We start from the raw sequence: 18,434 nt of genomic DNA on the forward strand, positions 1-18,434 counted from the left end.
CTTCATAGATAAGAGCAGATGTGCATATTCCTGACAAGGACAAACCCTGCTTACAGCCTGCTGACAGTGACACCACCCTATCCTGTCCAACTCTTTACTTCATTATCATATTATAGCAACATGGTTCAAACATGGTTTTCACCCACAAACGATGCATAGATCCTCATTCTTCCACATCTGAGAGGAACAGAAACCATGAGCTAGCATTCAGATTGAGCAACCTGTGCATTTTGGTCCTATTGTTTTCCTGTTGCTGTTCCCTATATACAAACATTTCCAGTACAATGACAGAAAAGTGAGAGCAAAAGGCAAATAAGATCTTTTGGCAATGACTCCATTTTTATGTTCTGAAAACAGAGTTCCGTCACCAGTTTAATCTTTTGACTTCCCTTTGCTTTTCATGAACTACTCTTATGAATTAATGAAAGTTAGTAGATCAGTCTTTTGAGTGTTTCCAGTATCAGAAATGTGCCTTCAAAGGGTCTACTACAGGAAAATAAAGTGATATTACTTAAAAAGCCGGTTTTCATGACATATTCTCCAGTAAATGAATACAGAAAACATCACCATAGCATACAGAAAGTCTGATTAACTTCAAAATATATATTTTTATATCCTCCTCTTTTGCAGCAGAATTTGAGAATGAACAGGCAGATTTTTCAGCGTCAACACGTACCAAATTGTATTAAATATAGCAGTATAATACTTGACCAGAACTAACCAGGAACTCAGAAGAAACCTCTCTGAATACACCTGTTTTGTTTGGTTATCTTCCCCACGTGACAAAGCCAAGAAAGTCTGAACCAACATTCACATCTGATTCATTCAACGTATTTTCAAAAAACAGTGCAACAGTAATCATATTTAGGACAGAATTTGTCAATTAAACCCCCCAAAACAAGTACAAGACATCTCCTTGCCTTCATTTAAACAAAATAAAAAGCTTTTTAGCCAAGGTCACCTCAGCAGCTGTTGTAAGCAATGTTATGCCTGCAGCGCACGGCGAGCACCAAACAGGTGGGAGTGTTCAGAAGAGGGATATGGAAATCACAGTTGTTAATGTATGATTGAAAGTGGCTTATTAAAACAAACAAAAAAGCAATTCACACACAAAGGAAAAAACACCACTGAAAATGACCTATGACTGCTTTAAACTAGGAAAAACGTTTCAGAATTGTTAAAATACTGAGGAAGACAAATCTCTCTCAAGAGTCCACAAGTCTTAAATTCACGTAGAAGCACTGTATTTTCTTTCTGAATATTTGCAAAACACTAACAGCAGCCCCAGAACAGTCAGCAAGCTTGAACTTCGGGCAAGAATAGGGCCGGATGGGCTGAAGTAAAATGAAGATTGAGAAGACAAGGGTCAGAAGCTCTGCAGGGACTGCACATCCCGCATTGTTACGAATCATCCCAGAGGTTGGATTCCAGTCAAGCACACAAGGAAGAAGAGAGGCTTCTCGAAATGAAGTAAACTGCTCTCTTCAGTCTTGTCTAGTGTTGTGTGTCTGCAATGGTTCATACAGGGGGTTTTAGTGAAGTGAGAACAGGCAACAGCTATGGAGCGATCAGTTCAATAAATGGATCTCTTTCTCGAGAAATTAAAGCTGTGAAACACATGACACCAAGCTGTAAGAATTTCTAAACTGTATTTCAATTGAGTATTCTTTTCATCTGTATGAAGTAAGATTTCAAAACAAACCCAAATTGTAATGTTCGTTTTGATTGTAAGCATTCTGTGGCTCAAACCATCTCACCCAGTGCACACGTGGTGTATATGCCTAATGGGCTCCCACGCTTAGGCACATTATGCCATCCTACCTACTCCTGGAGCAAAGAAATTTAAATATTACAAAACTAAGTACAGTCAGTCTACTTGGCATGCGTTTGTTTTTTTTTTAAAGACAAATAAGAATATATAGTGTAAATTGTAATACAGTGCAAGACAATCGTATGTTTTATGATTGCCTCTGGATGAGGTCCCATCTCAACGCTTCATTCACTCATTCAGACATAAAAACTAACTTGCTTCCATTCACTCTTTCCCTGGCTGCTGCTAGCAAACAGATCTGCTGTCAGCGTCCTATGAGAGGATCTGCCACAACCCGGGGCCCTGCTGCTCCTGGCCAGGGACATGGCTGCTGCTGCAAACCCAGTGCCTGGAGCTGCACAGGAAGCTGACAGAGTAGGGGAAGAGGCAGGGAAATCTGTGACTGACTTGATTGCACAGGTAACTACAGACACTGCCAACCCAGCTAATCACCTTCATACCTTCTCTATATTTGCCTATACCTCTACTGCTTATGTTTCCACTCATGCTACCCTAGGGAAGAAAAAGGAAATCAGAGGACTTTTTGTTGGCCCCAACTCAAGTGGATAATACATATCATTTTTCCCCCTTCTGCTAAAGTCTGTGGTCATTTACTCTCCTACTTCCGCTAGATCTATGCTTTCTCACCAAGTCATTGATGGTGAGAATGCAGCTGCTATTCAATTTTTTGCTCCCACTATTAGTTTAACACAGGTGATTTTGTCTCAGAACATAGGTTTGGTGAAATGAGTAATTGTTTTCATTATCATTTCTTTTTTAAAGAAAAGGAAACAAAACAAAATATAACCTTGTGTAAAAAACACTGCGTGCATACCTGCCTGTTGCGGCACAAATCCACACGTTATATTTCTCATTGTTGATAACATTATTTCTTCCAAGTACAAGTATTAGTGAGACAGTATCGTATTCTCTGAATTTCTCAGAAGAGGTGGCAGGAACCAGTTACATCCAAAAAGAATTAAAAACAAACATCGGAATCTGCAGAAGAATTTTCTGCACAAAAGGGACAGAGAGCAGGGACAGGAGCATTGAAGTGAATTTGAAAAGTTGGATGCAGCTCTGGGACCCTACTCTGTCCGCCTGCACCTTATTTAGCCAACTACGCTCTCTACTTCTGCTGTCATACTACGTGATTCAGTCCCCACCTTATCATGATCTCCAAGTATCAGAGGCATATCCCCAAGTTTACTGAAGTGGTTGTCCTGGTTTTTGATGGGATAGTTAAACCACAATGGTGGTGCAAGTTCAACTGCCCCACACTTTTAAACTAACAATGTAACGAACAGGAAAAACAAAGGGCTGAAAATACATCTGACGTTGCACAACGCTAACTCCTGGGTATTTAAAGCCCTGTACATAAATAAATGGTGTGTGAATCACTGAGCAGAGGAGACGTGAGAAGTGGGAGCCTTTAGAACACTCAGCATCTCTTAGCTGCAGGACCCAAGAACGCTTTTCTAACTGAATGCATCCTGACTTCACATGAGGGTACTTAAAATTTCTGCATTTTAATTTGTATTAGATAAGAAGCTGAGTTGCTTTTTTTTTTCCCTTTTAAAAAATAATCACCTAAGCAGTATAAATTTCCACTGGATTATTTTCAAATGCATACTTTTAGAGTGTGAAGTCCAAGAACAGCTTGAAATGTTTGGCATTTTACCCCTCTCAGACTGGAAAAGGCAAGAATCCTAATTGTTAGGTCCCCATTCCTTCAAGTACTTGTTCTAGTATTTAACTTCAACCCTGTGAGCAGTACAGGAATTAAAACACCTGCAGAAGTGTTTGCAGGAACCAAGCCTGATATAGAAAACAGAGTTAAGATTCCTGCAGTTCCATTCCAAGCTGTTATTAAAAGCTCCCTTTGCAACTCCTTGCACTGGACTTATAATCTTCCCATCTGTAAATAAGGAATAATAATCAATCTATAACAGAGGGTTATTTTAAAGCTTAGTTAAATTGTACTGAAGTGCTTTGAAACTGTTTAGATGAAAGGTGATACAGAGCAGGGAAGTAGTACTATTTTCATTTCTCTCACAGATTTTAATAGCAAATGTTTATTTCATCCTTATGTCCAGTATATATCAGAGATCTGTGTCAGTAAGAACCATATATAGCTATGGGCTGTGACCAGAAGATGCTAAAATACTTTTCTTAACCAGTGCAGGCAGACTCCACTGTACATGATCAGTTCCTTTTTAAAAATCAGTACTATCAACAGATGCGCTAACCTACAGCAAATCTGTAGCATGCTTACGTTCCCTTTCCTACGTGAACTACGTGAGCACCTACTGGACATTTAGAAATATTAAATCACTGAACTGTCATAGTTAATGATTTTGTTAATAGTCAGAGTTATGACCAACACTGGCCACATTTGTTCTCCATCTAAAACTGCTACAGGAAAACACAAACAAAACAGAATTTCACCAAGGAATCATCCAAATAGTATTTCCAAACTCACTATTTAAACTCATGCATGCTGTTATGCAGCTTTATAAACAATGACTTAATCAAGCTCAAAACATCTCCTTTGCTAGTTACACTTGCCCCACCTCAGAGCAGAAACAGGCAGCTGAAAGAGCAATTATAAAGAGTGCGGCCAGGAGGGTCACCTCCACCTTCCTCTTACATGCTGATACGGAGGTGACTTGGGCTACAGCTGCTGCCCACATGCATGTTTCAGAATCACAAGCATCGCATTAATACAGGCTCTCTTTTCTCTCCTGAAAAAGGCAGCAAGATACTAAGTGTATCACAGAACAAACCAGCCAGAATATATGGTCATAAAGGCAACAGTTTGAAGAAACACAAACACCTCTCAAAATGCTAAAATAACAAGAAAAAGATGAAAAGGAAAAGAGTAAGGCACTGTACCCAATGCAAATGACAGCTCGCATTAGATCTGTAACAGATTTCTAAATCACACACACAAAAAATGATTCTAATTGATTGCAATAATTTACTAGAATAACTAACATAAAAAGGACTGTTTTATGGTCTCTTTCGATATTTGATCGACTTTCCCACACAAACTGGAGGTTGTAGTGAGCTGGGGGTCGGCCTCTTCTCTCTTGTAACTAGTGACAGAACAAGAGGGAATGGCCTCAAGTTGCGCCAGGGGAGATTTAGGCTGGACATCAGGAAGTACTACTTTTCTGAAGGAGTGGTCAGGCGCTGGAATGGGCTGCCCAGGGAGGGGGTGGAGGCACCGTCCCTGGAGGTGTTCAAGAAACGTTTAGACACTGTGTTGAGAGACATGGTTTAGTGAGAACTATTGGTGACAGGTGAACAGTTGGAGCGGATGATCTTGGAGGTCTTTTCCAACCTTGGTGATTCTATGATTTCATGTATGCTTTAAAGTATTATTGATGGGTTGATCTACAATTACAGACATCACAAAAAATTCATTCTGGTCTTTTGGTCATGGGATATGTGCCAAAATACAAGTCACTTCTCAAAGCACAATTCCCCATCAGCTGCAGGTTGTGATTAGACATTTAGAGTCTGCTGCCGGCCATTCAGAACAGATCTCCAAGATCAGACAATCTTTCATCACGTTCATGGATATGAAAGTGCTGCTGCACATTGAAAACTTGGCTTTTGTCACTGTTAAGAACAAAAACACAAAGCAATCAAACTACTAGAGCAGAGCAGTTAATCCCTGAAAGGCCTTGTGACCAGATTCCTTGACAGTTTTGATAAATATGGAAATAGTTAAAATGTCCTGACTTGTTAAACTTGCAGTCTCTTTATTAAATTTCTTGGCCCCAGCAGGTACAGACTGCTGACTTGGCACTCCCAGAAGACCTTTGTTCACCTTTCTCAATAGACCCATGCTGATAAGTCTGAGTTTCCCCAAGAGTTGAACAAAGTCACACTTATTAAATTGTTTATTCAACTCAGAGTAAAGCAGCTCTCTCATGAAAGCAGACGTCAAAGCCAGAGGAAAATCTATAAGCATATGTATACACGCATAGAAGATAAAAGAAATTAAACTAGAATCTGAATGACTCATTCTTTAAAAACAAACAAGACAGAAATGTCTTTCAGTTTCACAGAACGCTGACCTCTAAAGACTATCACTCACATATATACTGATGAAAAATACTGGGTTAGTGTAAAGAAACCAGCATTACTGAACTTAACTCAATGTCATCATTTTTTACTCTACTGTGTAATTCAGTAGCCGTCAGTACATACGACAATTAACAAAATGTGTGGTCAACAGATAGCTTACAATGTTACATACCACTGATTTTTTTTTTTAATAAATATACATATACTTATCCCTTTTTTTTCCAATATTATATGCCTGTGTTGTATAGTATCTTCTACCATGTCACATCTGATTTTTTTTTTATACTCAGTAAAAGAAAGTAGATAGCTTCAGTAACAAGAATAAAACGCAGTAATATAAAATGTGTGGGAGAGAACTCCAGTGCCTACGAACTACTGATTACTAATTATTTTGGGGAAAAAAAGAAGCAACACATTAATGCAAGCTCTGCAAACGAAGCTGTTTTTCATGAGTGTCAAGACTGCTGACTGCGTCAGCCAAGCTTTCAGCTGTCCTACTTGAGAAAGTAGGACACATTATTGAAATTTACAGATTAGATGCTTTTGAAAGGATATGATGATTTCACAGTGTTTCAAAATGGAAAGTTGTTTCCATGAGGCACGATTATGTTAAAGGATTATAATCTAGTCACCTCTGCAGTCAACATCTGAAAAATCTTTTAACTGAGTTTGAACAATGGTGGTTTCTTCTCTCATTTACAAAAAAACTTCCTAATTGACTCTGCATATCACCCCAGCACCTATATGCCTGTCAATCATCATAATTGTGATTGTAAAGTTTAATACATTATATTAGAAATTATAAACATAAAATCTGTAATGCCTTTAGCCAGGTAGCAATGGGACATGAAACCAGTCAAGCTCTACTTCAGCCATCTTGTCAAGATATGTAAAATTTACCCATATGTTCAGCCTTGTGTGCAAATTTCCTTTATTCAATAGTTCAGATTAAAAAAAAAATTACACAGGAGTATAAATTGTTATATAATTGAATACCACTGCTATTATACTGGGTAGAACAGGTAATGACAGCTTTGAATGAACAATAAATTGTTAAATTTGTAGGAGCAGTATACTGCAGGTGTGAGACTAGACTCATATGCGAACAAATGTTCAGCAATGCACACCACAATTAGAAAGGCGCTCACATGCCAACCAGCAGGACATAAGGAAATGCAAACACAAAAGTCCCAGAGAAGAGAACAAACATTGCAAAACAGCACAGTTAAATAAAAATAAACATGCAGGAAATAAAGAGGTAAATTTTAAAAGCCAGAGGAAAAAATATCACAGGGCAAACCAAGACCAAGGTGCCATTTGGCACCTATATAAATACAGAAAACATACAAAACCCAAGCAAAGATATAGACACTATAGATATAGACACTCAACTATTTTACATTTATATTGCAAAAAGCAGAGGAATACATTATGAATGTAGATATATCTGTTTTGCTTGCAAAGTGGAAATCCTTTTCATGAATGCATTGTTTCCCAGAAGCTACCACTTTAAGTATACATGAATGGTCTACATGCAAATACAAAATAAGCATATTTCTAAATGAACAAGAGAGCCCAAAAGAAAACACAAAGGAAAATACAGAGCATGGGAAGACAAGGATGAGACCAAAAACTTCCAGGTTAGGAAGGGCTGAGCTATACAAACAGCACAACAGAGTTCCTGCTGTACGGGTAGTGAAAGCAGTAGCCTTAGATTTACAATGTGCTACAATCCTTGTCACATGCAGGCAGACACAACTGGGTACAAAATGGTTCACTGCATTTTTTCAGATACAGGTGACCTTGTGATACGCTGAATCTGAATGGGAAGAATGAGAAAACAAGGAGTAGTTGAATTGCTGGGTACTCTGCAAAACAAGCTGAGTTTGATCCATAGCACTGAGATGAACTGTTCAAGTAAGTACTCCAGACTGAAGACAGAAGCAGCACATCCCAGCAACTGCAATTGCTGGTGGACTTCCCTCAAATGGTTACCATTTCTGTGGCACAAAGATGCACAAATATATCTATTGGGATAATACTACCCTACATTCTCAGAGGGAAAGAAGAGCAAGAATACAGTTGGTACACGATGTCACTTCCCATGACACTACATTGATTATTATTGTGACATCTGTTTATACAGCTGATGATGAATTTCTAGTGTACGTTGATTACAGCAATTGCAGCTGGACTACTTCCTTTCCCCTAGCACTTAACTGCACTCTTGGTTATTGAGTGGTATATGAATGCTTATGAAACAAGTACAGGAAGATCAAACAAAAGTGATTCTTTCCTCTTAGACCTCCACCGCTACATTACATGTAACCTGCCAACACAAGACCAGTTAGTCTCTGACCTGCAGCAGCTGAAAGTAGCTGGATTCCAGATGGCTCTAAAAAGCTGCTTTTGTACAGCTCTCATATTATTTGTAACAACCTGACATGAAACATCAGAGCAAGCTCCCATGACAGATGACATCGCCAAACACAGGAAATTTCCACTCATCCAGTATGATGTGGTCCCACCACACAGCGTACGGTCCCGTTTGAGTTCTATCCCATCTAGTGCTACTGGAATATCATCACCTCAATCTACGTTCTCTACATCAAAGTGCATTCATAGAGCTTTCATGACACTGGCATCTCAAGATAAAATGCCATTATATTACACCCTATCACACCTCATATCCTGGATCTTTACTTTCCAAACCAATTATTTCAGAAAGAAGAAAGGATTTGGGTCATTGTTCTGAGGTTTACTATGTGTGGACAACATATTATGCTTGATTCACTTGGCTAACCAACAGAGTAAGCACAGCCAATGAGGTACGTGCCTCCTTCAAAATGTTTTTCTTTACAGACTTGGCAGGTTGGTGATGTTCTATATAAGGCTCAGAACGGACTGCAAAGTTTCCTCCATTATACTGCAAAACAATTCAAAGAACAATTCCAAGCTAAAAACATTAGTTATTCTCCCTGAAATCCTACTGTCAAATCTAAATTAAGCACAGGAGTTTGACTGCCACTGAATTTAGCTTTGGCTAATACAGGCAGCAGTGTGTGCAGTGAAGGATATATAAGAACTATTTCAAAGAAGTTTAATGAGAAAAAATCTTGAAAAGTCTACACTATTTCAATATCATTACCGTCTGGGGGAAATAATTTGTAAAAGCTTTTAAGAAACTAACTCATGTTCCAAAATTATTTTGTTTTAGAAAACACATGCTCTATTTCTCATATATAACAAAACAAAAATTTTGCTTCATGTATGCTGCAAGCCTCAGCTTTAAGTTACATCATGTGACTCATGTGCCAGTGACATGTGAGGTGCTCTAAAAAGAGTATTTCTTTTTTATTGCATAATTATTAGCAATATTAAAAACTTCTGCATTCCAAAGTAGAACAGAGTAATAAAAAATAATGAGCATTTCTGAAGTATTTCAATGATTCAAGGACAAGAAAATCACAATGATGTCAACCCCAGGCTTCATAAGCACCACAGCAGGAGAACAACTAAAAAATGTAAGTCTGTTCAAAACAGATTGAAGTAGCACGTTGATTTCTTTTTTCAATCCTAAATAGTTGCCCTGTGTGCTGCAGAAGATACAGACTTATTTAGTCATTAAAACTGCATTTCATAAGCACTGCCTGCAGCAGCATCCATCTAAATCAAGCTCTCCTGCCCCCAATATTACAATGCTATGTCCATCATAGATGATTTAACAAAAGTTAAACTACCTACAAATACCATCCTAACAGTATCAACTACTACAAAACACCACTAGTTTACACTTAACGCGGTGGGAGGCAGTGAAATGAAGAAAGAGTTATAACCATCTCCTTTCACAGAGAGTTCATTTCACGAGGAAAATTTTCAGAAAGGAGGACAATTACTTTAATGCCTTTCTTTTTTTTTTTTGGTACTCAAAAAAGAAGATGCCAGAATTATAACATTGCTTTATTGCACAAGGCTTCCACTTAAGAAAATGCAGTCTAAGTGAAAATATACATCTATACATTAGGCTCCTATTCCTGAGAGCTAGTACAGATGAAAATGTCAACCTCCCTTACTAGCTAGAACTTCCCATTGTAAGAATTAATCTTAAGTTAGTAATGTTCTGCAGGGCTGAAATCATCTTGTTTTAATTTTCAAGGATAAGTCTTAAAGCAAGGCTATAAAAAGACAATTACGTGTGTACAGAATGGCTCTCAAGGAGAAATTACTCGATTTTTCCTCTTCATTCTGAAGCTTGTAATCTAAGCTCTTGCTACACCCTACTAAAGTTCTGTCATGAACACCAAATTATTCTTTTCTTTCTGAAACCTACATTAAGTGCTTCATAGTTGCTTTGCCTTCAGAATGCCTCTGTACCGAGAAGGGGATTAACTCAGTTTACAGATAGGGAATGGAGCCACAGACAGATTAAGCTAGAGTTTTGGGTGCCTGCTCTGAGCCACTCAAGACGTGACTGTTCAATTTAATATGGCACATTCAAACATTTGACTTGTAAAAAGAACAGCCTCTACTGAATGTACTTGTAGATGTGAGCACCTTACTTCTAATCCCACAAATCTAGTATCCAGAAAATGAGATGTACTATCAATGATCATCTATGAAAAATCTGCTTGTAATAATTTAGCAATACTTAAGTATGCTTCTGCACAGTTATGCAACCAAAGGCATATCTGATTCTCCAGGGAAGAATTCAGCTGTTTTGATTACGTATTATTAACTTCAGAAAACCAGCTTTTACAAACAATGAGGTGGCTTTGGCATTGGCTTGATTTGTTTTGATTTCTGAGTGGACATAATTACTTGAATCAGTACTAAATACGCATGTAGGTTCTTGAGAGTATGGATTTTTTTTTCAGCTTCTGTATATATAGTAAGATATATAATATAATATATGTTGTATATAAAAATAAAATTACTATAATATATAGTAATAACTTGAGACTACTACTACTTCCTACTACTGATCTTCAACACAAAATTTTCCTTCAGGTTGGCTTATCAGACCAAAGTAAATGCAGAAGTGGAATTTAGTCACTTTTGAGCACTCCAAACACACGTCAGACCAATAGAGCAGATTATCAAGCTCATAACAGCGATTCAAAGTAGTTTTATGTATTTGTCTTTAGCCCAAAACCCAAACATGACAGATGAGTACGGGTTCTTACATGCAAGTAAAAAAACATTGATCTCATTTTATACATGACATATTTGACACTATCACTTCAAATTGCATTTGGTCTCACTGCTGACTTGATGTTCAAATCATCTGACATTTCTGATTAATACTGTGTCTGCCACTGACTCAATGATCTTTGAAGTAGGCATTTTTTCACTCCATACTTTAGTTACCTATCTGTAGAATAATTTGTTTTGTACCAAACAAGTTTCTAGAGAAATGTTTGTTTGCAGTGTGATTTAAGATATTTTTTATTGGAGTTTTAAGTTTTCAGAATGTTTAAAGTCTTGCTTAACAAGGTCAGGACACATACAGCCTTTCTGTCCAAATGAGCTGTATATATTATTATTGTAAAATTTCACTCAAGGAACAAAAGTTAGGCCACAGTGTCCTGCAACTTGCATTACCTTGCGGTGCTTCTCAGTAGATGATGCAAAGATAATCTGTTATGGCCAAACAGGGATCTGAATGCTCACTTGAAAAGAATGTGGTCTTCAAGGGCTAAGAGTATCTCCAGGCATCTGCATGGATACATATGTTTGTTTACCGAGATTCAAGACAACTCAAATGACTGATAAAACATTTAGCATTTAGAACCTCTAGTGTCAACACTTTGCTAGAAATTCTGTGTTATTCTTGGCAAAAAGAAACCACCATAGAAATCAGAAAGAAAATAGTCAGGACACCTTTATATGTCAGAACCGGATTTTTCTCGCAGAATTGTTACCCTTGTAAATTTGTCTGCACCTAGTTTAATCAACAAAACTTGCAGCTGTTAATAGGTTGCACTTCCATGTTCTACCTCATATAAGGACTTTTTAATCAGGATGGAAGCTGGTTCAGAGTCCTGTTGCTTTAATTGGCCTTGATATAAGGAAAAGCATAACTGTTCAAGTTAACCACCCAAAAAAGTACAATCAAGCAGAAGTTACAGGAAAGCTGCTTTCCTTTGACTTCAGAATGTAAGCTCAAGGGCAAAGGTTCCACTGTGTTGTTCGCAACCACAGCATAGACAACAGATGCAGTTTAGGCATCTTAATCTCAACTGCAATATTCTTCTCCTCACTTACAGACAACTAATTGAGCTGGTGCTGGGTGGAGCACATTAAAGATACTTTCAGCACAACTTGAGGTAATTGTTGTGACCATACTGGAATACACTACATGCTACAAAACATTTTTAAAAGGACATTATATCAACAAGTTCACTTTAAATTATTTTGGAAACTTCATTTGCTGTTATTCACATTTCTCATTTCCTGCAACCTCTCCCCTTCCCTCTTTCAGAACAGGGAGAGGAACAAACTTGCCCGGAAGAATTACCTAACTTTTCAGAAGATACTTTTGTTGGAGGCTTGCTTCATTTGTCCTGTTTCATTCAGTTGTTTAGGTTAATTAGATGCAGGGAGGGGATGTGGGGGTTTTTGAGTTTTTGTTTGTTTTCTACACTGTATTTGTTATTTCACATCAACTAGAACAATGAACAAGCTCCACAAAAAGACATACTAGAGGGCATTCCCTGACTGGTAAGAGCTTTGACATTTTTAACAGGAATTTAAAAGGTTTCCAATTAACAGCAGCATCGCCGAGCTCTGCCAGCACTGACAACATTGCTGAAAACTGATCTCGTCTGTGACACCATCCATCTCTGAGGAATACCCGAAAGGTTGTAAACACAGGACATTATTAGCAAGAAGAAGTTTCATCATTATGGAAGAATTTGTATTAAATATTTCGCTTTCTTAAACTAATAATGTGTATTTCAGTAGTATTTAGGAGCAAAAGAAAAACTGTACTCTTAATCAGTGCCTAGCAAAGTAAAAACTGTGAAGCTGCCGGCTACCTAACCCAACACTGAAATAAAATAGACAGAAAAGGTGAAGGCTGGGATTGGGGCAAGACATGGAGCAACACATCTACATTCTCAGATCATCTGCTATGACCATCCTGTGGTCAGCAGAGCACGGCAGAGCTACACATACCAACTCCTAGCCAATGGCCACTGAATGTGCATTCTCAGCAGTTATGAGCATTCAAGTACTACTGGCTGGCCAACAAAATCAACTTTTTAAAAACCCTTAAGGAGCTTATTTACAGTCTCCACTTTAAAGGTGGACGAAAGGGATATGAAGTATCGAGAGTCCTGCAGCGTATTCTTGTAGTTCATTTTTACTGCTTTTCTGATACTCTCTTCAGCTTCCTCCCCCAGCTTCTCCACAAAGCGTATGTAGACAACTCCCCATCACAGACCTCAGACAGAGCTATTGCAATTCCTCGTAAGCATTTATAGCTAGACTTTATGCTTTCTCAATCTAACGTCATTCCCAGTTTTCCTGAAGTCACTTGTCAGTTCCTTGTGGAATTCCTGTCTAAGAAGCATTCCTTTAATAAACTCTATCTAACCAAGAGATAGATATTTCTTCTGGAACGATTATTTACAAAATTGGGAAAATGTATTGAATGGCAGGGCAGCACCAGATCACAATGATCTTTAAAAGCAGCATGACCTCAAGGCATTCCCTGAGGAAAAAAAGTTTAAAAAGCACACTTTAGAACAATGTTCTCTTTTGCATTACCATTTTTGTGAATCCTTAAAAATTTCAAGTTATTTGAAAGGCAGAAGAGCAATTCTATTGCTGTCAGCTGCAAGCACGTTCTTTCTCTGAAACTACCGCGTTGCCTTCTTGCAAGTCACACAGTATCCCCTTCAGGGTCAGATCAGCCCCACTTTATATATATATATATATATATGTCACAAAAATCCATATTCCAACAAAATTCCTGATGAGTTCTTCCTGTCTAAGTGACAGGCTGGTTTACAGAGCCAGCTGGACTACATTGATCATAAGGAAGCAACTACAGCACTGTTTTCTGCTGCAAAATACAACATTGTGCTAGAGGTTTTCAGAATCTATGCAGTCTCCCAAAATATCAGCACAGACATCTATTACTATCAGTGGAACAAAGTAACCATTTCAGTAAAATAACAAACATCTTGTACAACTTATAAGGGTGATCTGGAGCAGTCTTCTGAGGTCCTCTATAGGTTACAGTAGTTTTGACATGCCTCCAAACCCTGAATCCAGAATCAGTCCAGACTAGCTACGATATCACCACTATCAACATCTCATTTTCTACACTAATCTTTGGATTTAACATAACAATAGTAATTTCCCTTTGTACAGATAAACATGGCCAGGCTGAGGTTTGCTTGCCTATCATCAAACTAAAACAATTCTTACTTCAAACACATTTCCTCAAACTCAATCACCTGAATTCTTACTTTACCTCATCAGTTAAAAGGTATAAGGCCCATTATACATAACCATTAGTTTTCTGCAAGCAGGCATAGAATTTCAATGTTTGGGGTTTTTTTTAGTCCTGTTTCCAATGGGAGGAAATAAAATGAAAGAGCACATTAAAAGTAAATCCCCTTGAACATTCTGATCACACTTTTTATTTCTTAACAAGCATAAGGTAGGGGCAAATGTAAGAAACAAAGATCTATGTGCCAGGAAATGCAGTAGCAACTACAAAGTCTACTTAAGATGCATGAGGTCTTAAACATAGCCAATGTTTGCAGAGTATTTTCATAATCAGATAAGTCACTTCAAAAATTTTTTTTGGAAGAGGTATCAGCAGAAATCTGAAGAAATCAATGTCAGATGATTATGCAACATCAGTGGCATTGTTTATTTTTAAACATTTAATAAAAATTGTCAGGAAACTCAGGATAATCTGTCAATTGAGCTTTCACAGAAAAAGTTAAAATTGTTTTCATCAGAAAACTACCATTTTCCCTGACACGTTTCTCTTCTTCCAATTCTACTTAAGAAACAAAAGTTATAGTTTTTTTAGAAGAAAAGCCTCATATAAGGTACTAGCCACATTTTTCCTCTTTCATATTTCAAAACTATCTTGTTTTACTGGCATAGACATAACAACATTCAATAGCAATCATCAGTACTACCATAAAAAGGTGAAGCTTGTAATTCTGAAACGAACATTCAGGTAAACATCTTCACATGCTGTTGAGCTGCTAACTCAGAGCAGCAAGTATTGCTGGTGCAAAACACTCCTGACAACACATCAGCTGTAGTACCATGGAGATGTTTTTCTAGGAGCAGCCAAGTTAGAATATATTGAGATAGTCTTGGATACGGAGATGGTTGTTCAAAAATTATCAGACTGGTTTCCAGACTAAATTCCCTAATGAGTGTTCTCTCTCAAACGTTGCCTTTACAGCAAAGTTTTGCTTTTCATTGCCTCCCTTAACTTTTGGCTTCTTTTCCCCTCCCCTTCTCATCCTTGTCAGGGGGCACACAAGCCCACTGACCAGCACTTGCAGTGATTCACTTACAAGGGAATAATAATTAAAAAAAGAGAAAGTGTGTTGTAGGGGTGTTTTCCTCATTTTTCCTAATGCTTTATTTTGGAAAAAGTACAGTGGTTTTAAAGTGCCGAGGAGAAGGAAAGGTCTTTGTATAGCAGCATTACATTTTTCAGGTGCTTTGTATAAGTCATTCTCCACTTTTCTTTTGCTGATGTTCATTAAAACAAACAATTAAAAATATCCATTCAGGTGAAAAACAAACAATCTATGCATCTGGAAAAAAAAAAAAACAACACAACTCATTTCCCTTAGTTCACCTTTTGGTGTCAAGGTCACTTTAAGGTAGCTCAGGTGTCTTGAGATTACACTAACAGAATGTAATGTAACTTGTGTTTGCTTATGTGTCTATAAGTTTTTCCAGTGCTACAGCCTTCCAAACCACTGCTCTACAATAATTCTGAAGTGTAGTAACTACATATCTGCATTAGAGAAGTGAGGAATTACAGAGATCAATTCATCAGATTATATTCATGTACATCTGTTGCTCTGTAGATTAAGGATGAATCTCCCAAAATGCCTGTGTCTTCCATTATTTCTCCCAACTCAAGTCAAGTAGACACTCAGCAGAGTGACCAGTAAAAGATCTTTCCACAAGACACCTTTGATGGAGTACAGCAGTTACTTCAATCCAATGTCTTTTTTTTTTTTAATGTCTTTCACACACATTAAGAACATTCACAGGAACATATATTTGTCTCCTCCTTAGAAGCTTTAAAGGAAGACAAGATGTGGTAAGTTTATTCAAAATCATAATGTCAGCAATTCTGAAACAATGCTGTAACTATCAGACAAAATGGCTACATCATTAGGCACACTGACTGAAAGATTTTTTAGGAAAATCAGAAAGGATAGACCTCCACATCAGTTGTGAATTCAGCAGTTTTAATAAGAAAAGCGAGAACTGCAAACTTGTCAATACAAAGATGTTAACAGCTGAGTCGGTGACAGCTTAACGCCAAAACCCAGACCTCTCTGACACCATTCACTTAATTATTTTCTTTTTTGTAAGTCTTTAGACTTTAAAACAGCTTGAACTTGGGGGGAGCTCCTGTTTTCTGTCATTTGGCAACTTGTAACGCACAGGGCTGTTTCATTTAGAATAAAATGTTAGAAAAATAATCAACAGTAAATCACTGTTCTGTGCACTTAAAAATCTCATAAAGTGAAGAGTTGGAAAGCAGAGACGATTTGTGTAAAAATAGAGGGGAGGAGATGATTTGCTGCTTGAGGCGCAGGACTGTAAGTTAATACATCTGGGTTCCATTCCGTACATTAAATGGGAGTACCACCATCTGCTTCACGGAAATGAAAGGAGGTTTTATTCATCGGCATTTGCAAAACATTTTGAGGTCCCAAGATAAAATATTTTAGCAGAACAATTATTAGAGCATTACTTTTTTTTGTAAAATATCTTACAAAGCAAATGAACAGTTTAAGAAAAACAAAGAGCCCTTCTCCCCTGAAGCCTGTGGAAATTCTTGAGCATTCTCATACTTACATGTTAAAAAATCAGGATACAAAAAAAAAAAACAAAACAGCAGTAGATACATAAATATTAGCACCTTGACTTTCTGAGCAGAGAACATACAAACTTCAAGTGGAGCACAAATTCAGTCTTCTAATTCAACAACTGACTTCAAATATTTAAATTTGAAAATTCCAGCCTACTGAAGTGCTTACAAATTCAAGATCGACACTCCCAAAGAAATAATGAAGAGCTGGCAAAAGCAGAACAGATAATGCAGACAGGTGTCCCACTGACGTACCTCAGGAGAAATGTAAAAATACCCAAAAGAAGAGAGCTTTGCCTCATCATAGCAACAAGTGTTGTTCTTAATGCCAGATGAGAAATTCCTCTGTAATGTGAATGCTAACCTAAAAGAAACTGGTCTGAAACTTACCCAAAATACTGAAATGACTCAACACTCAAATGGCAAATTACATAGGTAAAAAGACCAATTTCATCTGTTTTTAAATCGAACTACTAGTCAATCCCTCTCCATTTCATCCTATCTATATTGGCAGTAGAGTCCTGTCCTGATGCTCTTTCTCCAAAGTCCCACACAGATAACGTTAAAAAAGCCGGACAGTACAGCAATACTATTAAAACATCAAATTGCTCCAAAACACCACATCTCATCCCTGCTGATGTTAGCTTTCATTATTTGCATATCCTACGACCAGAGAAGGAAGGTAACTTTCCTAATATCCTATTAAGATGATTCTGAGCATCAACAGCACGTGTATAATATCTGGCTGGGACAGAGCAAACTTCACAAGCACAGCACCATACAAGATGCTTAGATTTGTGACCAGAACAGTGTTTATAACACACTGGTGTTTTCACTATCGCTGAGCAGTGCTCAGGCAGCATCAAGGCCTTCTCTGCTTGTCACTCTACCCTCACAGTGAGTAGGCCAGGAGAGGACACAGGTGGGACAACCATTTTGAATTGATCAAAGAGATATATTCCACAACAGACAACATCAGACACAGTCAGCAATAACACTAGGGGTGGCAGTGGAGATAGTTATTGCTTAGAGACTGGATGGGCTTTTTAGCCTGTTGGTGAGATGCGGTGAGCGACTGCAGCTGCATTACTTGTTTTCCTGCTCCCCACTCATTAAAATGCCTTTGTCTGGACTACTGAGGATTTCCTAAAGTTTCATTCTTCCAGTTCTCTGCCCTATCCTGCTGACGAGGAGAGGAGATAGAGTGAGTAGATTTCATGTGCTTAGCTGCTGGCCACGGCCAACCCACCAGGAGAAGACAAAGAATAAATACATTTTATTGGTTCATCAGTGTTACAGAAAAAAAAAAAAAAAAGACACAGTCTTTTGAGGTCAGTTGAACATAAAGAAATAACTTATTTCTCGGCTTGAAGACACTGAATATATTACTCACATAACAGCCTGCCCACAGCAGAGTGGAAACTGGAT

The 18,434-nt window shown here is 37.8% G+C and overlaps 1 protein-coding gene and 1 long non-coding RNA gene across 16 annotated transcripts in view; one reads left to right on the top strand and one right to left on the bottom strand.

The window, feature by feature from the left end:
• The window catches only part of RAD51B (RAD51 paralog B), a 350,163-nt gene that overhangs the window by 288,502 nt on the left and 43,227 nt on the right, over positions 1-18,434 (bottom strand). The window lies entirely within an intron of this gene.
• On the top strand, positions 1,297-13,512 carry LOC110402075. The gene is made up of 2 exons (XR_002440882.1): positions 1,297-2,230; positions 7,700-13,512. It is a non-coding gene; the product is annotated as an uncharacterized LOC110402075 (long non-coding RNA).

Source organism: Numida meleagris, chromosome 6, assembly GCF_002078875.1.
Source record: "Numida meleagris isolate 19003 breed g44 Domestic line chromosome 6, NumMel1.0, whole genome shotgun sequence".
NCBI classification, from domain to species: domain Eukaryota; kingdom Metazoa; phylum Chordata; class Aves; order Galliformes; family Numididae; genus Numida; species Numida meleagris.